Source organism: Pseudorasbora parva, chromosome 7 (assembly GCF_024679245.1).
Source record: "Pseudorasbora parva isolate DD20220531a chromosome 7, ASM2467924v1, whole genome shotgun sequence".
Lineage (NCBI taxonomy): Eukaryota > Metazoa > Chordata > Actinopteri > Cypriniformes > Gobionidae > Pseudorasbora > Pseudorasbora parva.
The window spans coordinates 39,466,564-39,486,403 of record NC_090178.1 but is presented as its reverse complement, the minus strand read 5'-3'; the positions used below and the strand labels follow the sequence as shown (position 1 = coordinate 39,486,403).

The 19,840-nt window shown below is 45.9% G+C and overlaps 1 protein-coding gene across 2 annotated transcripts in view; it reads right to left on the bottom strand.

The window, feature by feature from the left end:
• Positions 1–19,840, bottom strand: part of LOC137083874 (secretagogin) — a 165,394-nt gene that overhangs the window by 143,504 nt on the left and 2,050 nt on the right. The window lies entirely within an intron of this gene.

The following is a 19,840-nucleotide window of genomic DNA, read 5'->3' as shown; positions in this document are numbered from 1 at the left end:
ATATTATTGCTTCAGCACGCCCCAGGTTTTATTGGCATTTTAATACTAAACTGCTGCAGGATGGGTCTTTTTGTGAGAAATTCCGTGACTTTTGGAAAAGGTGGAAATTGAATAAAGGTAATTTTGAAAAAAAGATACAGTGGTGGGAGGTGGGGAAAACGCAGATTAAGATTTTTTGTCAGAATTTTTCCTATAACAATACTGTGTGTGTAAAAGAGAAAATTGAGCAGTTGGAGAAGGAAATAAAAGGTATAGAAAGTGCGATGGATGTTAATGTCCTGGGTTTGCCAAATGTTTTAAGGAATAAGAAACTTGAATTAAGAGCCATCTTAGAGGAAAGAGCAAAGGGTGCTCTAATTAGAGCCAGAATTTCTTCTATCAAGGACATTGACTCTCCCACTTCTTATTTTTTTAATCTGGAGCGGAAAGTAGCACAACAAAAGCGAATGTTTCATCTGCGCAAGGAAAATGGTACATTAACATCAAATCCAACAGAGATGAGGAAAATGGCAATGGATTTTTATGCTGATTTGTATGGACACATTGACTGTGACTCTGAGAATATGACACAATTATTACAAGGACTACCAAAGTTGCAACCTGAGGACAAGAAAAATCTCGATATCATGATCAACTTTAATGAACTTTCAGATGCAGTCCAACAGCTTTCCACTGGACGTGCACCAGGAATAGATGGTTTACCTGCTGAATTTTATAAGACTTTCTGGAATGTTTTAGGTGAAGATTTGTATGAAGTTTGTTGTGAGTGTTTTGAAAAAGGTACATTACCAACTAGTTGTCAGAGAGCTGTGATCTCTCTTATACCAAAAAATGGAGATCTGGGTTTATTAAAAAATTGGAGACCTGTGTCTTTGATGTGCTCTGACTATAAAATATTGGCTTAAGTTTTAGCCAATAGGTTAAACAAATATTTACATATTGTGGTCAGGAGAGACCAAACATACTGCATTCCGGGGCGCACAATCATGGACAATCTATTTTTAATAAGAGATGTTATGGATATGTCTCTTATTGAAAATATAGATGTGGGTTTTTTATCTATCGATCAGGAGAAAGCTTTTGACAGGGTGGGTCATGAGTACATTTTCAAGGTCTTGGAATCTTTTGGATTTGGGAATGTTTTTATTTCATGGATACGTTTGTTATATAATGGTGCTTCAATAATGCTCAAGTTGGGGACAGGTCTGACTTATCCAGTGCCTGTAGGAAGAGGTATTCGGCAGGGGTGTCCTCTCTCGGGGCAACTCTACAGTTTAGCAATTGAGCCCCTTTTATGTAAATTAAGGAATGATTTAAAGGGTTTTATGGTTCCAGGTGCCCCAAGGGTTTCAAGATACTTTTTGTCTGCTTATGCCGATGATGTAACTGTCTTTGTTACCAGCCAAAAAGATGTAAATGTATTATGTGAGTGTTTAGATGTTTACGAGAAAGCGTCTTCGGCTAAAGTAAATTGGGAAAAAAGTAATGGTTTTATTGTTGGTCAGTGGGAGAATGGTGGGCCACCTCCACTTCCTGGGGGATTATTCTGGGGAAGAGAAGGTATAAAGATTCTTGGAGTATTTTTAGGAGTAGAAAGCTATAGGGCTAAGAACTGGGAGGGTTTGCTGGAGAAGGTGTCTGCTAAGTTGTCTAAATGGAAATGGCTATTGCCAGAGCTATCCTACAGGGGTAGAGTTTTGGTTACAAATAACCTGGCTGCTTCCATGTTATGGCACCGATTGAGCGTCTTAGAGCCACCAGAGGACCTTGTAAAAAGTATCCAGAGAAAGTTGGTGGATTTTTTTTGGACAGGGCAGCACTGGATTCCTGCGTCAGTTTTGTATCTTCCAACTCATGAGGGCGGACAAAGTCTGATTGATATCAGAAGCAGGATTTGCACCTTCCGATTACAAGCAGCGCAGAGACTATTATATGAAGAGGACGTGGAGTGGACTAATGTGGCATGCGCTCTGTTAAGGAGAACATCAAACCTGGGATATGACAGACAGCTGTTCTTACTGAAAGTGAAGGAACTGGATTTGAACCTTTTGACCTCTTTTTACCAATCCATGCTTAAAGTGTGGAATATGACTTTTATTGTGACCAGAGACATGTTGCGACCACAGGACTGGCTTTTGGGAGAACCATTGTTCCATAACTCTCTGATACAAACAAAAATGTTGTCTTCATGCAGTGTGAGGAACTGTCTGGTCAGAGCTGGATGCATAAAAATTGAACATCTAAGAGACGGTAACGAGTGGAGGACAGCAGTTTCGATCCAAATCAAGACAGGAATACGCTCTTTACGTCTGCTGGACCAGATGTTAATGGAAGTACGTGCAGCGCTGCCTGGAGCATGCAGAGAAGCATTAGGAATTCCTTTGGAAGAATGGGGCCACAGTTTTCCACCCATACGAGTCTCTGCTGCACAGGAAATTCAGGATGAAGATACTTTTTTATCCTTTAAAACTCCTGAGTTAGGATCATTTCAAGACATTGGCAAAAAGGCTCTATACGTTGTGTGTGTTAAAGTGTCTCATCAGACTGTTTTGAGAAGAGTCAAAACATGGAGGTGACCAGAAGTGTTTGGGCCAGACTTTAGAGGATGCTGGAGATCTCTGTACAAGCCTCCTATAGAGAAACGGACAGCAGATTTACAGTGGAGACTCATCTATGGCATAATAGCAACAAACAGACACGTGGCGCACCTGAATCCGGAAGTAGGGAGGGAATGTCTCTTTTGTGGGATGGATGAAACGGTTGATCATTTGTTTATTCAGTGTGGCAGGTTAAGAGGTCTTTTTTATTTTTTAAAGGATTGTTTTGAAAGTATGGGTGAGGAATTTTCCTATCAAGTTTTTATCAGTGGTCCTAAGTATAAAGTCAGTGAACGAAATAAATTGGTTTTGTTAAATTACCTTTTAGGATCATCCAAAATGGCAATTTGGAGAACTAGGAAGAACAAAACATTGGGTACTGGTTCAGTTGATGCAGAAAGAGTTCTGAAAGGGATGGTGGCTGCTCGAATCAAAATAGAATTTGCTTATTTTAAATTAGTTAATAATATAATAGAATTTTCTGCAATATGGTCTGTGGGAAAGAGTTTGTGTGAGGTTGGGCAGGATGAAGTGTTGGTTTTAAAGATTTAAGGAAAGGGTGAAAAATCCTTATTGGATGTTTGTTTGTTTTGATTTTTTTTTGTATTTTTGTCTTCTTTTTATTATTATTTTATTTTATTCTCTGATGGTTTTGTAGTTCTTTGAATGATATTGGAATGAAATATGATAAAGGATAAAAATAAAGATGTGTAAACCTCTCTCAGTCTCTCTCTCTCTTTTGCTCTCTCTCGCTCTCTCTCTCTCTCTCTCTCTCTCTCTCTCTCTCTCTCTCTCTCTCTCTCTCTCTCTCTCTCTCTCTCTCTCTCTCACACACACACACACACACACTGAATGACCAGGTATCTGTAATTAGATCAATTAATGGCTGGTTAGAAATGAGCTTGAGATGTTGTTTGTTATACACACCCTGACAAAGGCATGTAAAGCCGCAACGCGTTGTCTCTGTCACCAATTTTTAAATGTTTAAGCCATGAAAAAATAAAGGCTTTTTAACTTTCTCAATACACCCATCGAGTGCCTTGGACTACTTTTGCATTTAGACTTAACTATCCTACACAACCAAAGAGCACCAAGATTTTACACCCTGTGCAGCACTTCCTGCATTCCTTTGCTTTGATCAACTAGATAGTGTGTATGTGCACAAGCCGAACCCGTCTTTACATGTTCACTGCCAAAGGAGTATTTTGAAAGGCTCTTCTGCAGTCGCATCTGTACGCGACTGTACGAGGCAGAAAGGAACGTAGTAAGTAAAGTATATCTGTGACTTAGGAGTTGTGTTTCCAATTTGAGCTTGATATTCAGAAATACTTGTTATGGACGCTACCGCACTACTTGATCAACAAAAGAGCTTTGCTACTGAAAAGCTATTTGATTGAGAAAACAGCAACGCTATCGCCACGCTACTGAAAAAATGTAGTTAAGCTAGTAGCGTCACTACTTGTAGCAACGCACCTGCACAACACTGACTGTAGGCCTAATATAGCCTATCTATGCAATAGTTTGTTAAGCCTTTTCTGTAAACTATTTAAAGTATAGGAATACTGAATCATCATCGTGTTGACTGTCATAACGCGACACAGTTTGAAAACGACTGACAGCCGCAGCAGAGGGAGGGAAGAGTAAGTGAACTTGAATTCAACAACTTTAATATTCATCTGTACCTCACATTAAACTATGAAAACTATTTAAGCTTACAATAACTGTGTGTAAAGGCTTGAACTTTGTACATATTCATGTAATTTCACAATTACCATCATTAATAACACATTCATCATTGTTTCAAAGGACCATGTCACTACTTTAGTTGAGGGGCCACAAACATGATGAAGTCATGAGAAGCTAATGCTTAGTTAATGATGACTCCTGTATTATAATGTCAACAGAATTGATGTGCTATGTGCGGAGACTGTGGCCAGTTTTGGGGTCTGACCATTTACCTGCAGGCTACTATAAATAAAAAAAGACATGAACATGCTTAACTAAGTCAGAGATCATGATTAATGAAAAACTTTAGTTCTTACATTAATTGGCTTACTGGTCTAGCCTGTGCATGCATGAATTAGATCAATGTTTTTTTGTGAACATAGAAAGCATCATGATCATGTGTAATAAACCATAATTCATGATGATGTGCTCACCTTAGTTAAAGGGTTACTTCAGTGATTAGCATATGGCTTTGTATCAGTAGAAACCCTGGAGTATATTCAAATGATGATTCTTTCCCCCCTCATATCCCCCTGAGACAAGAGATTTAGGCATTTTAAGCGGGGGGAGGGGGGGTGTCATCTTCCTTTATCTTTCTTTCTACTCTACTTGTTCTTCTGTTTTTTTGTTTTTGTAAACTGAAAAACTGACAATACAGCATTAAAAAAACTAGAGCTGTACAGAGCTACAAATCCATTCGGCAGGCGGACAGGAGCAAGGAGCAGACAGGTGCAATCGAGCAGCAGATAGGAACAATCAAGCAGCGATCAAGTAATTGAGCAGTGAATAACTGAATTGAAGGATAAGCGCTGTAATGCTGGCTTGAGATGGCTGAAGATTGGATGACTGGAGCAGATGATGGAAGAAGACTGATGAGTTTATGAGAGGATGGCAACAGGTAAGTTTCTCTGAGGTAGGTAGTCAGGTAAGTAGTTCAGGTATAGAACCTTCGCTGCAAACCAATCGGCTGGACGTACGCATCCCGGAAGCTGTAGCCAGGCTCCCAGGAACTGCACCAGCGGGGTCATTCGGACCACAGGCGTACCCCGGGTGGGGCAACGAGGCAGTGTTACCAACCCAGACGTGTGAAGTGTGGGGGCACAGTTAACCGATTAGACCAGGGAAGGACACAAGTTCCACTGTGGTCTATTCTGAGAGGAGGCTGGCAACAGAGAGGGACGAGAGTGGCATGGCCCGGGGGTTTTACACTGCCATCACAGGTCTTTGTGTGCTCAGGAATGGGATATTCAGTTCCCTTTATTGAGGGAACTCACACTGCGTCGTCGAGTGACAACAGTCTGGGGAACACCCACAGTGTGACACGTCTGAAGCATGAATGAAATTTGTCCATACCTGATTGTCGGTAGGTGATGATGCAGCACGTAACGGCTTATCCGGAAACTACAAAGGGACACTGGCACAAAGCACACACAGCTTCTTTGCTCTTCAGCTGAAGCGCTCTGTGTAAAATATTTTTCTGTCTATTTACTGTTTGTTTGTCAAAAGTTTATAAGCATGGCTAGTGAGCAATTCAGGAGATGTGTGCACCCGTGCCCACGTTTTTATTTAGTTTGGGCATGCAGCAAACTGCAGCGGCTCTCGAGGGAGCCGCCTGCAGTGATGCCAGGCACTGCCGCTCAGAGTGTTGCACTCGTAGCTGGCAATTTTTGATGAGGCCGGTCGAGCTCGCGAGATTGTAGGGCTCACAGCTATATCGAGTCCCGCGGGACTAGGGAATGCTGAGGCATCTTTCCAGTCCTCGTCGGACAATCTAGAGGCTCTCCCGCCCCGTCTGGAAGCCCGCGAAGCGTACCGATGTACCTTGCCCACATAAAGTGCTTGGGGCTGAGACTCAACACGTCCAAGAGCATGTTGACGCCCTCCCAGCGAACCAAGTTTCTGTGAGTGGTATGTGACTCAACAACGATGCGGGCACAGTTGTCTCTTGCACGGGTCGAGTCTATACGGGCGGCAGTCTCCAGAGTGAAGTCAGGCCACCGCCTCGCCTCACTGTAAAGCAGTTCCAGAGACTGCTGGGTTATATGGCAGCAGCTTCCAACATCATTCCGTTTGGCCTGCTGTACTTGAGGCCCCTCCAGTGGTGGCTAAGGGCCAAGGGATTTCCCCCGAGGGGAAATCCATTCCGTATGATCAGAGTAGCGCGCAAGGGCATTCGTTCTCGCGACATGTGGAGGAATCCTTGGTTCCTGTCCCAGGGACCAGTGCATCATGTTGCCGGAAGACCGTTTCAACAGATGCCTCCCTCACTGGTTGGGGCACGGTCATGGACGGCCATTTCGTGAGAGGTCTGTGGGAAGCCCAGCATTCTTCATGGCATATAAATTGCCTGGTGATACTGGCAGGCTTCAAGGCTCTGAGGAGCTTTTGCCCGAATCGTTGTGTCCGCCATGTCCTGATACGATCTGTAAATATGTAAATGGTATCATATCTAAGTCATCAGGGGGGCTTGAGGTGGCGATAGTTATACAAACTGGCTCGCCACATCCTCATGTGGTCCCAGGGGAAATGTGTTGTCTCTAAGAGCAATAGAGTGCCGAAGTTCTGAAGTCACTTTGTAGGCCAAAAACACGGAAGTGAGTTAGCATTTTAGCACTTCCGGTTCCCTCGCTCAAAAGTCTATAGGTTTTTTGAATGGGTTTTTGCTAAATCGCCTGAAATAAGGTCTGTGGTTAACAAAGCCTCTAAATATTTTCACGTTTTGATCTATGGCATAAAACACACTAGTTATAACCTGCTTGTGATTTTTTTAAAACTTTATTGTGTCTTAAAAACAGCGGTTGCTAACAAGTTGCTAAAAGGGACTACATCGTCATCGTAACAAACCGGAGATCTCACTTAGCCCGCGTTTCAGCCTCACGTTCTTAGAAGTTTACATTTAAGTTAGTATATATAAAATGTTATAGATTTAGTCATTTCAAATTGTATTTTTTTTTTTTTCAAATATTGTTGTACACATAATTCTGTGATATAAAGGTAATCGATTACCAGTTCTTTATTTCTGTAGATCGAGATTGTAGTTTGACAATGGTGTTTTGTTTTGTCCCGAGATGCAACCACAAGTCGTCGAATGAAAAATGCTTCTTTTACCGTTTCCCATCCGATGTTACCCAGCGGAGACTCTGGGTTCGTGCCGTAAGGTAAGGTCACACAACGATGATTTCCACTGTATTTACTGCCTTAATGTGGCCATGACTGACAGTTAACGTTAGATGGAGTTAAAAAGCTAGCAACAACAATCGTTTTTCATAAGCAAATCAACAGCTAAAATACCTTTGTCAGGATCTAATAAAGAGACTGAAAGATCCAAATGCGATAACTCATTTATTGACAGTACTGCACGAAGCACATAAAGTCCGAAGACCACTGAAACTCAGAACGGGCAGGATACAGGACGGTCAGGCAGGTCCAGAGAACGGTGAAGGCGGTGAGTTGGTCAGGGCTCGTGACGCAGGGGAAGCAGTGGGCAGAAGAGCCGCGGGAATCCTGGAATCCGGAACAGAGACGATCTCCCGGGAGAGACAACACACACCAGGGACCACAGAGCCTGCAACGATCTGACAATGTTTGCAGTCAGTGCCACGTATATGAAGGGAGCGGTGATGAGTGCAGCAGGTGATAGTGCTCAGGCAATAATCAGAAACCACACCCCCAACACAACCACACAACACACAGTGAGTGAGACGACGGATTGATGAACCGTGACAGTACCCCTCCCCCTAGGAGCGCCTCCTGGAGCTCCCAGGAGGACCTACCTGTCGATTGTAATCATCGATAAGGGAGTGATCCAGTATGTCCCTAGCAGGCACCCAACTCCTCTCCTCCGGACCGTAACCTTCCCAGTCCACCAAGTACTGGAATCCGCGTCCCCTCCGTCTCGAGTCCAGGATACGATTTACCGTATAGGTTGGTTCCCCATCTACGAGACGCGGCGGGGGAGGAACCGGGGCTGGCGGATTAATGTGGGAGTAAAACACGGGCTTTAATTTGGAAACATGAAACACGGGGTGTATCCTCCCGTACGCAGGAGGTAGTTTGAGGCGTACTGTCACCGGACTAAGGATTTTGGTGACAGGAAACGGGCCAATAAATTTGGGGGCCAGTTTATTACTCACGGAGCGGAGAGGAATGTTTCTGGATGAAAGCCACACCTTTTGACCCACGACGTAGACGGGAGGCTTAGACCGGTGGCGATCGGCTTGGGCCTTGGTGCGCGCACGCACCTGGAGCAGAGTCTCGCGGGCTCTACTCCATGTGCGGCGACACCTCTGGACGAATGCGTGGGCGGAGGGGACCGCGACTTCGGATTCCAGACTGGGAAAGAGTGGTGGCTGGTACCCTAGGCTACACTCAAATGGCGAGAGGCCCGTACCCGACACTGGTAACGAATTATGGGCGTACTCAATCCAAGAGATTTGCTGGCTCCAGGACGAAGGATTCTTGGAAGCTAAACATCGCAACCCTCTCTCAAGATCTTGGTTGGCCCGCTCAGTCTGACCATTACTCTGGGGGTGAAACCCTGAAGACAGACTAACCGTCGCCCCCAGTAATTTACAGAATTCGCGCCAAAATTTTGAGATAAATTGGGGCCCCCTGTCGGAAACCACGTCCATCGGAAGGCCATGTAAACGAAAGACGTGGTCAACGACAGCTACCGCTGTCTCCTTGGCCGAAGGTAACTTGGCTAAAGGAATAAAATGAACCATTTTCGAGAACCGGTCCACGACGGTTAAAACAACCGTCTTGCCCTGAGAGGGCGGGAGGGCGGTGATGAAATCTAGTGCGATGTGGGACCAGGGTCTCGAAGGGACTGACAGCGGTTGGAGTAACCCATCGGGAGGGCGATTAGAAGTCTTACCAATGGCGCAGACTGAACAGGCCAAAACAAACTCCCGGATGTCGCGAGCCATGTGAGGCCACCAGAATCGTTGCTTGACCAAAAATTTAGTTCTATTTACCCCTGGATGGCAAGCTACATTGGAACAATGACCCCATCGTATAACGTCGGACCGAACTCCCTCTGGCACAAATAACCGACTCGGTGGCCCGCCGGGCGGAGGCGTTACCCCTTCTAGGGCCGACTTGACCCTCGATTCGACCTCCCATATGAGTGTGGAGACAACCAGTCTCTCAGGTAAAATGCACTCGGGAGTAGACGGGCGTTCGGAGCGGTCAAAAACGCGCGACAAAGCATCGGGTTTGATGTTCTTGGAACCCGGGCGGTACGATAGAGAAAACTTGAAGCGTCCGAAAAAAAGGGCCCACCGAGCCTGCCTAGAGTTGAGTCTTTTAGCAGATCTGATGTACTCAAGATTCTTATGATCGGTCCATACGATAAAAGGTACCCCTGACCCCTCTAACCAATGACGCCATTCTTCCAATGCAAGTTTGACTGCCAACAATTCTCTGTTACCAATGTCGTAATTGCGTTCGGCTGGGGATAAACGATGAGAAAAATACGCGCACGGGTGCATCTTGTCATCCGAGGAAGAGCGCTGGGAAAGAACTGCACCTACCCCCGTCTCTGACGCGTCAACCTCCACCACGAACTGTCTAGATGGATCAGGGGTCACCAGAATGGGAGCCGAAACAAAGCGGCTCTTGAGTTTGGAAAATGCAGCCTCGGCTGCACCAGACCACCTGAAGACAGTTCTGGAGGAGGTCAACGCTGTCAGAGGCGCGGCTAGTTGGCTGAAGTTGCGAATAAAACGCCGATAGAAATTGGCGAATCCCAGAAACCTCTGCAGGGCCTTGCGAGAATCTGGACTTGGCCAATCTATCACAGCCTTAACTTTGTCAGGATCCATGCGCATTCCCTCGGATGAGACGATATAACCCAGGAAAGGAACAGACTGTGCATGGAACGCGCATTTCTCCGCCTTGACAAAAAGCCCATTCTCTAGCAACCTCTGAAGCACTAGTCTGACGTGTCGGACATGTTCCTGGAGAGACGAAGAAAAAATCAATATGTCATCCAGGTAGACATACAGAAACTGATCGACCATGTCTCCCAACACGTCATTGACTAGTGCCTGGAAGACCGCGGGGGAGTTGGAAAGCCCGAAGGGCATAACCAAATATTCAAAATGGCCCCTAGGGGTATTAAACGCCGTCTTCCACTCATCCCCCTCTCTTATGCGCACCAAATGATAAGCATTACGTAAGTCCAATTTCGTGAATACGGATGCTCCCTGTAACCTCTCGAAGGCTGAAGACATCAACGGCAAAGGATAGGTATTCTTTACCGTGATGTTGTTCAACCCCCGGTAATCAATACAAGGTCGCAGAGAACCATCCTTCTTACTCACGAAAAAGAACCCCGCCCCCGCTGGAGAAGAAGAGGGGCGGATGAACTCGGAAGCTAGAGAATCAGAAATATATTTCTCCATGGCCTCCCTCTCAGGTAAAGAAAGAGAGTATAACTTGCCTTTGGGCGGAGACTTGCCTGGCAGTAAGTCTATAGCACAGTCATAGGGACGGTGGGGAGGGAGAGAAGCAGCCCGGGACTTACTGAACACCTCCTTCAGGTCGAGGTACTCCGCGGGCACGTTAGATAAATCCGCCGTCTCCTCCTGAAACATAGAACGAGACACAGACGAACGAGCAGAAACAAGACAAGAGGCATGGCACTGATTACTCCAACCAATAACTGAGTTGTGTCCCCAGTCAACCCTGGGATTGTGTTTCAGCAACCAGGGATGACCGAGGACAATGGGGATGAGGGGGGAGTCCGTGATGAAGAACTTGATAGTCTCAGTGTGATTGCCCGATATGACCAGAGTGAGGGTGTCAGTGGTGTGTGTGATGGTGGGAAGTGTCTGTCCGTTAAGGGCGTGCACAGCAATAGGGTTGGGGAGGGGGGTGAGAGGAATCTGGAGCTGTGAAGCGAGGTGGCAGTCCAGAAAGTTACCCTCTGCCCCGGAGTCCACCAGCGCCTGGCAGTGATGAGATCCATTAGCCCACTGCAACCTACCCGGAAGGAGAGTCGCGGACGAGGATTTCCCCAACGCAGCTCCACCCGACAGTAACCCCCGTTCTACTGTCGGGCTCGCTCTTTTAACGGACACTGGTTGAGGAAATGCCCCGCCGCACCACAATAAAGACACAAACCTCCCCTCTTCCGGCGTTCTCTCTCCTCCCGGGAAAGCCGAGCTCTCCCCACCTGCATGGGCTCGTGATCGATGGGTGGGCTGACCGTGTCGTTAGCCAGATACTCCCGGTCCTCTGGTAATCTCCCTGTCTGAAAACGTTGGTCACGGTACTCTAGGCGTGAATCCACTCGCACAGCCAACTCCATGAGTCCGTTAAGATCAGTAGGTAGATCCAGTGTGAATATCTCCCGTTGGACACGGTCAGCCAGCCCATGCAGGAAATGATCCCACTGCGCCTCCTCGTTCCATTTGCACTCTGCCGTTAAAGTCCGGAACTCGATGATGTAATCGGAGACGGGTCGATTGCCTTGGCAAAGCTCCGTCAGTTTCTGGGCTGCCTCACGGCCCACTATGGCGCGATCGAAGACCCGTCTCATCTCCTCCGAGAGTGCTTGGAACGAGGAGCAGCATGTGTGTCGGTTCTCCCAAACCGCCGTTCCCCACAGCGCAGCACGGCCCGCCAGCAGATTGAGAACTAATGCCACTCTGGAATTCTCCGTGGCGAATGTCATGGGCTGTAATGAGAAGAACAGTGAGCATCTGGTTAAAAAGGATCTACACAGATTAGGCTCGCCTGCATAGCGTTCCGGCGTCGGGATGCGGGGCTCGTGCTGACCGCCGATGTTGACTGGGTTTTGGGGAACCGGCGGTGGGGCTGGCGCAGCGGGTTGTCTGAGTTGTTGTAGCTGGTTGGAGAGCTCGGACACCTGCGCCACGAGAGCCTGTACCGCCTGGGTGGTAGCTGTCACCTGTTCATCCTGGCGATCCATCCTCTGATTACTGTTAGCGAGATACTCCTGCAGTTCTGCAACTCTCGCTGGATCCATTTGTGGTCAGATCGTTCTGTCAGGATCTAATAAAGAGACTGAAAGATCCAAATGCGATAACTCATTTATTGACAGTACTGCACGAAGCACATAAAGTCCGAAGACCACTGAAACTCAGAACGGGCAGGATACAGGACGGTCAGGCAGGTCCAGAGAACGGTGAAGGCGGTGAGTTGGTCAGGGCTCGTGACGCAGGGGAAGCAGTGGGCAGAAGAGCCGCGGGAATCCTGGAATCCGGAACAGAGACGATCTCCCGGGAGAGACAACACACACCAGGGACCACAGAGCCTGCAACGATCTGACAATGTTTGCAGTCAGTGCCACGTATATGAAGGGAGCGGTGATGAGTGCAGCAGGTGATAGTGCTCAGGCAATAATCAGAAACCACACCCCCAACACAACCACACAACACACAGTGAGTGAGACGACGGATTGATGAACCGTGACAACCTTTGTCTTTCTCTTAAAATATCTAAAAGCTTGTTTACTTTGCCACTGTTCAATGGATTAAGGCAAACGTTACGAGAAATGTGTTTAATTAAAATATGCAAAATAATACCTGGTTTATTGACTTTGCTTTTGTTTTTGTTTTTGTTTTTTGGGGGGATATAATTATAGAAAGGGTGGGTCCTGCACCCTGATATTTGCGAACTTGGCTTTCATCCACTTATAATAATATGCATTTGTATTTGTAAACAGCATTAGGTAACAATGATATTAATCTTTATCTTTTTTTAGTAGTAAATGTTAACTATATTTAATGTGCTATATAAACGTGGACAGATCAAAGACGAAGATAAATGTAAATGCTCAAAAACTCCATTCTAATTTAATACAAATATTTTATTGTGACTTTTTTCTTTTTCACCCCCCACCCCTCTTTGTAATTTTAATCTGTAAACGTGTAACTTCTATAAAACTAACATTGCTTATTTTGAATTTATCCTTAGACGAGCTGACCGGAAGCCCAGTGTCCATTCTCGCATCTGTAGCTGTCATTTTCCTCCAGGAGAAAAAAATGTCCCTGTTTTGTTTTTATCCACAAAAGTTCCCACTGGGCAAATTTTGGAAGATCATGCATACTCCCTGAGACAGGATAGTGCTGATGTGTTTAAAAATGTTCCACCACCTATGGATGAAGAGGAGGAAATGACTACACATTTTATGGGTGCCAAAGATGATGAGCCATCTCCGGCTGATCAAACCCTCACTATAAATTCTGAGGAAAAACCAAATTGTAGCACAATTAAAGAAGAGCTGGACTCTGAACGAAGAAAAATAATCCAGCTTGAGATTGAGTTGGAGCATTCCACAGCAGAGATTCAGTTTCTCAAAGAAAAACTCCAAGGGCAAACGAGTGACTGTCATGACAGGTATTCAGACTCTCAGATAAGTGAGAGTGTGGTTCAGATGGAGACAGGATTGCCAGATAGAGATACCTTCAGTGCTGTGTGTGAATATGTTGCTCGTTTTGAGGATTCCATTACGTACTTTGCTGGATGGAGACCCAAAGAAATCATACTTGAGGACCAGATTTTCATGACCTTGATGAAAATTTGCCACAACTATACACACTTGCACTTGGCTGCACTCTTTCACTGTAGTACAAGGTCTGTAAGTAGTATAGTAATAACATTCCTAGAGGTTTTTCACAAGGTCCTTTTTAAGGATATTATGAGTACTGTTCCCAGCCGGGAGAAAACCCAGACCAGCATGCCGTCTTCATTTCTGCCTTTCCAACATTGCAGAATGATATTGGATTGCACTGACATCAAAATTGCTATTCCCTAACAAATGGATACACAGAAAGAGACCTATTCTGCATACCGTGGCATGCACTCCTTCAAAGTACTCATTGGGGTGGCACCAAATGCTGTGATTACATACTGCAGCAAACGTTACCCAGGATATGTAAGTGATAAGGAGATAGTACTTGATTCTGGTGTTTTGAACCATTTTAAGCCTGGAGACCTGATTTTGGCTGACAAGGGATTCCTAATCCACAACATTCTACCAGAAGGAGTCACAGTCAACATTCCCTCATTCCTCAGTCACGGACAACTGACACACAGTGAAGCACATGCTACAAAGCTGATTGCACAGAACAGAATTCATGTAGAGAGGGCAAATGGCCGTTTAAAAGATTTTAAGATTCTGAAATTTATTCCATCTCACTTGCGGCACTTTGCAGATAAACTGGTTCAGGTATGCTGTGCACTAGTGAACCTCCAAAGTCCTCTCATAAAAGAAGTGGCAACAGAATAGTACAAAATCGCTCCTGCTCTCCATCCAGCCATTAACATCAGGCTCCTGCTCTCCATCCAGCCATTAACATCAGGCTCCTGCTCTCCATCCAGCCATTAACATCAGGCTCCTGCTCTCCATCCAGCCATTAACATCAGGCTCCTGCTCTCCATCCAGCCATTACCATCAGGCTCCAGCTCTCCATCCAGCCATTAACATCAGGCTCCAGCTCTCCATCCAGCCATTAAAATCATGCTCCAGCTCTCCATCCAGCCATTAACATCAGGCTCCAGCTCTCCGTCCAGCCATTAACATCAGGCTCCTGCTCTCCATCCAGCCATTAACATCAGGCTCCAGCTCTCCATCCAGCCATTAACATCAGGCTCCAGCTCTCCATCTCGCCATTAACATCAGGCTCCTGCTCTCCATCCAGCCATTAACATCAGGCTCCAGCTCTCCATCCAGCCATTAACATCAGGCTCCTGCTCTCCATCCAGCCATTAAAATCAGGCTCCTGCTCTCCATCCAGCCATTAACATCAGGCTCCTGCTCTCCATCCAGCCATTAACATCAGGCTCCAGCCCTCTATCAGCCATTAACATCAGGCTCCAGCTCTCCATCCAGCCATTAACATCAGGCTCCAGCTCTCCATCCAGCCATTAACATCAGGCTCCAGCTCTCCATCCAACCATTAACATCAGGCTCCAGCTCTCCGTCCAGCCATTAATATCAGGCTCCTGCTCTCCATCAGCCATTAACATCAGGCTCCAGCTCTCCATCCAGCCATTAACATCAGGCTCCAGCTCTCCATCCAGCCATTAACATCAGGCTCCAGCTCTCCACCCAGCCATTAACATCAGGCTCCATCTCTCCGTCCAGCCATTAACATCAGGCTCCAGCTCTCCATCAGCCATTAACATCAGACTCCAGCTCTCCATCCAGCCATTAACATCAGGCTCCTACTCTCCATCCAGCCATTAACATCAGGCTCCAGCTCTCCATCCAGCCATTAACATCAGGCTCCTGCTCTCCATCTAGCCATTAACTTCAGGCTCCAGCTCTCCATCCAGCCATTAATATCAGGCTCCAGCTCTCCGTCCAGCCATTAACATCAGGCTCCAGCTCTCCATCAGCCATTAACATCAGGCTTCCGCTCTCCATCCAGCCATTAACATCAGGCTCCTGCTCTCCATCCAGCCATTAACATAAGGCTCCAGCTCTCCATCCAGCCATTAACATCAGGCTCCTGCTCTCCATCCAGCCATTAACATCAGGCTCCTGCTCTCCATCCAGCCATTAACATCAGGCTCCAGCTCTCTATCATCCATTAACATCAGGCTCCAGCTCTCCATCCAGCCATTAACATCAGGCTCCAGCTCTCCGTCCAGCCATTAACATCAGGCTCCAGCTCTCCGTCCAGCCATTAACATCAGGCTCCAGCTCTCCGTCCAGCCATTAACATCAGGCTCCTGCTCTCCATCAGCCATTAACATCAGGCTCCAGCTCTCCATCCAGCCATCAACATCAGGCTCCAGCTCTCCGTCCAGCCATTAACATCAGGCTCCAGCTCTCCGTCCAGCCATTAACCTCAGGCTCCTGCTCTCCATCCAGCCATTAACATCAGGCTCCTGCTCTCCATCCAGCCATTAACATCAGGCTCCTGCTCTCCATCCAGCCATTAACATCAGGCTCCTGCTCTCCATCAGCCATCAACATCAGGCTCCAGCTCTCCATCCAGCCATTAACATCAGGCTCCTGCTCTCCATCCAGCCATTAACATGAGGCTCCAGCTCTCCATCCAGCCATTAACATCAGGCTCCAGCTCTCCATCCAGCCATTAACATCAGGCTCCAGCTCTCCATCCAGCCATTAACATCAGGCTCCAGCTCTCCATCCAGCCATTAACATCAGGCTCCAGCTCTCCGTCCAGCCATTAACATCAGGCTCCAGCTCTCCATCAGCCATTAACATCAGGCTCCAGCTCTCCATCCAGCCATTAACATCAGACTCCTGCTCTCCATCCAGCCATTAACATCAGGCTCCAGCTCTCCATCCAGCCATTAACATCAGGCTCCAGCTCTCCGTCCAGCCATTAACATCAGGCTCCAGCTCTCCATCCAGCATTGCACCTCATACTTAAGTAATGTCAACACATTTTTGATCGTTCAAATTTTTTACAAGTATTTTTTAATTCTTAACAAGTTGAAACATAAACCCACATTCAGGGCACTCCACCCGCCAAAAAATAAATTGAAAGTTTAACCCAAAAATTACGATTCCAATATCATTCTAAATAACTTAACAATAACTAACATTGATTTTGATAATAACTATGTACATTTTAGCCAATTTAATAATAAACGGTTCTCTTTATAAACTATGTATATATTGAACAATATTTAGTTTACTTTTGTGCCAGCTGTGGAAGCATGTGGGACGTAAAAAAGTCCTCCAGGACTTGCAGGTTTGATTCCCAAGTGTCATCTCTGGATATGGGGATGATGATACTTTGTTTTGTGGTCCACACAGTAAAGTAGCAGGTATCTCTTCCAGTGAGGTGAAGCTGCCCCTGTACTTGATGCCAGTAAGGGTGGTCTCTGCGCAGGCTGTAAACAGCCCCTTCCATACTGACACAGAAGCCCTTATTTTGCACTGCCTCACTAATTGTCTTTTCTCGTGCATCATAGGGACACTTGGCCTCCAATATGGCAGATGCCCCCACCAGACCATCTGGAGATGCTCCCAAAACTCCTGATGGAGACAGCCACAAGCCAGACTCCTGGACTGGCATCTGAGTTGCTGTGGTGAATGCCTGGATGGCTTCACTCTCGTTCTCAATACCCCACTGTACAGACAAAACACCATCTAGGGCTTGTTGCTTTCCCAGCACCCTTGCAAGAAGTGAAGCAGTCACACGCTTTGACCTAAGGACAGCTCCAAAGTTGCTAGCAGTCAGCCTTCCCCGTCTAAATAAATGCCAGTTTGGATTGTTGTGCTGGACAGTTGTTGCCACCTGAATAGCCCTCCGTTCCCCCTCTGACAAAGCCATACCGGCCAGGATAGCTTCAGACCCCTGAAAACCTACAGACTCTAAAATTCTAGGAACAGAATGTGCTTCCAAGGGTTGAGGATTCTCTTCAGGCTCAGGTGACAGAAGCCAGGACATTCCTGAGAACCTGCCCCTGAGTCTGTTCCTCAGCCAATCACGATCCTCTGCTGTTGGCTCTCGTGTCAGTGGGTTGTAAGTCTCAGTTGGTGGAGGGAACAGCTCCTCTACAGAGTGTGTGCTCTTAGCTGCTTTGGGCTTCTTCCACTGACATGTGGTGTCTGTGCAGCTGAAATTGTGGATGGCAAAGATGGCCAAAGCAGCTGCATGGCTGCATTTGTATTGACCACGTGAGCATTTACATTGTGTAGCAACAATGCCATCTTTCCCTGTAGAGACCTGTCATGTTTTTGCAATTAGTATATAGTTTGTTTTCAGTTCACTTATTTTATGACAATAAAGATGTTTACTACAACTCTTGCTGTAAGGTTTCTGTGGCTCAGTGATTAGTAACTAGACTACCAGTCAGCTCACAGTAATGTGAATGTGAGATAACATTTACTACACTGGCTCTCACATTGGGGCTTGTGGATTACCAGGTAAAAATATATAGAAAATGTGAACAAAATGAGTATATATGGTTTATTTAGGGAACATATATGGTTTAATTATAATATATTATAACAAGCATTTGTTGACGCTATTAGACAATTCTCTTTAAATTCAACATATACAATTATATACAACTATTATATTAAATGTTTGGAATTTAACTGTTATGCTTCTTCAGAGATTGTTTGTATAGTTGTCTTGAATACAGAGAACACTATTATAACTCCTCTATCTCTCCCTAGTTTTACTTACCGAGACTCGATAAACTTTGTCCCTCATGCTGGCCCTTACAATACCGGAAAGAAAACCAGCATCTAAGCTGCACTGTTCTACATGTCCTGATTTATAATGGTTTTCTCCTCGATCTATGGTTTTTCTATCGTCTAAGAAAAAGGACATAAGATTTGAAATTGATACGGCCATAGCGTCGTTAGTGTTTCTGAGATGAAAAAAGCGCAGGGTTTTTTTCTGGCGAATTAGCAAATGGTAAACAAACACAATCAAACATAATACAGTGAAAGATAATCTTTAAAGTTTATTGGGTCACAATAATCAGCCATGATAATCTTAATAACAAATAAAATAATATTAAGGTTTACATAAACTAACAAAATAATAAACAAATAAATAAAACATTAACAAAAGATTTTTTTAAATAATCTCACCGAGGCACGCATAAACAAAATTAGTTTAACATTTTTGGAAAAAAAACGAATGGCCAATATTTCTCATGAAAACGTGGATAAGTGTTCATACACAGCGCAGATCATAATGAGCGAGCGTAGTCCGTTTATAGCCTACCGTTAGCATTTTAAATCTGACGGTTTTATTTAGGCTTCAAAATGTATACATTTTAGATACACTTGTAAAGATTATCTTGATAGACAAAATGTGTAAGGTTCGTAACTCTTTGTTGAACACAGATCTTATTTTTGAGGCCCGGGGAATGGCGACTCCACCCTCAAGTGGTGAAGGCCATGTGCGAGAGGTTTGGCCCAGTGAAAGTGGATATTTTTGCATCTCGAGTGACGTCCCACTGCCCACTGTGGTTTTCCCTCAGGCATCATGGTTGGATGCCATGATCCAGGCGTGGCCGAGGCTATGCCTATACACATTTCCCCCGATCGCTCTGCTCCCAGGAGTCCTGGAACTAGGGATGGGCATTTTCGTAAATTTTTCATTTCGATCATCGATAGGTCTCAAAAACGAGTAATCGATTAACCATGGGCGGGCTTGTGTGGGGGTGGGGCGTCTCCGTCATAGAAGCGAATAGGCTTCACCTGCTCTGTCCGGTTAGGGCATTGAGCATTTATTTGCAGAAATCTGCTCAGTGGAGAAAGTCAGACCAGTTGTTGGTGTGCTTTGGCCCACCCAAGAAGGGGCTCCCTGCCGCGAAGCAGACAAGTAACTGGATTGTTCAGGCTATAGCCATGACTTAGTGGGTGCGCGGTTTGCCTTCCCCCATGGCCGTGAGGGCACATCTACCAGGTCCATGGCCTCCTCGGTGGCCCTTCTTACTGGGGCCTCGCCACAGGAGATCTGCGAGGCGGCGGGGTGGGCCACTCCGCATATCTTCATTAGATTCTACAGTCTGCATCTCCCTGAGACACCTGGGGCTAG